Raw genomic sequence first — 1,383 nt, 5'->3', positions numbered from 1 at the left:
TTTCCCTTTTTAGGTTTTCATTTTAGCAGATCACCAGATCCTGTTTCATCAGCCATATGAACATCAGGATGATAGACATAACAAATTAACTAACTAAACATTTACATTGTGCTGTTTTTAAATTATTTGTGTATGAACTGGCATGTTTGTGCAAAATAAAGCTTTTTAAAATCTTTTGCAACATATTTCTTTATTTCCATTCTTTTTTCCCCTCTCGACAGCCTTCACTCTTTTGGCCTGCCATCTTGTCAGAACTGTGAGCACATAAGCACTTCATCTCCATCCCACCAGCAGCACCTTGGCCTGGGAGACCAGACCACCTCCACCATGACCACAAACATAACCAGTTCATCACTGGGACTCTTTCAGCTGCTGCAAGAGCACGGCATCTTGGCCTCTCTTTATCCCCACCACAATCTGCACTCATACTACCAACCTGCATCCTACAGAACATAGCACAAAACCTTCATTCTCCACTGAAAAAGACAAAGGGGGCAATGGGGCCCATTTACCTTGTTGGTAAATGTAGTATTCGTGTTGTGGCTTTGTGAGAAGCTGACACATGTTCAGTATTTTGATTAAAATGAGTGGAAACAAGATGTTGAGCTGCTTTTTTTAATGCAGATAATTAGTATTTACTGTTCATCTGTGTTGGTTTGCAGATCTGAAAAAGCTTGGCCAGTCATTTTACTCGATCCTAGCAAAACCATTGGACGACCAACCTGCCTGTCAACGTAACTTCCGACTTGCACGCGCTCTCCTCTTGCACTCCGTGCGCGAGCCGACAGCGTCCCACCAGGCCCGGCACACAGACGTGGTACCGCTCTAGTTCTATACCTAAAGCTAGCGAGCTATGGCAGAGACGGTCTCCACGGCAGCTTTCGGTCGCAAACGGAAGACTGTATTCGAGAAAGCTACAACTAAAAGGAAATTGGATGCTGCAAGAAATAAAACCAGAATTAACATTGGTGTGGCTTTTGAACGATGGCGACAGTTGCGAGAACAAAAGGGGCTGCAAAGCGACGCCATGCTGGCCGTATTTCTGCTGGACAGGTAATTTACCGGTTTGGTTTTGTTTTTAATTGTGTTTTTAAGGGGTTAGCAAGCCAGACAGTACGCGTTTTGTTTTGGAGTGGCGGCTTTGGGGAGAAAGGGTGGGATGTCTTCGGTTGCCTACAAATCGAGCTTCCTCTTGGCGTTTTTATTTACTGGACAGGTAGGCTAGCTGACGCTTTGTATTGTCATCGTCTAATGTAAACTTTGCTTCAGAGTTAGGGCACTAATGTAGTGTAGAGACGTGTTATCAGTCTCGTTCTGTGTGGTTCCATGCACTATATATATATATATGTCCAAATAAATTCACCAGCCGTCTAATTGCATGTT

The sequence above is a fragment of the Monopterus albus genome, unplaced genomic scaffold (genome assembly GCF_001952655.1).
Source record: "Monopterus albus unplaced genomic scaffold, M_albus_1.0 scaffold242.1, whole genome shotgun sequence".
Lineage (NCBI taxonomy): Eukaryota > Metazoa > Chordata > Actinopteri > Synbranchiformes > Synbranchidae > Monopterus > Monopterus albus.
This window is presented reverse-complemented; position numbering follows the sequence as displayed.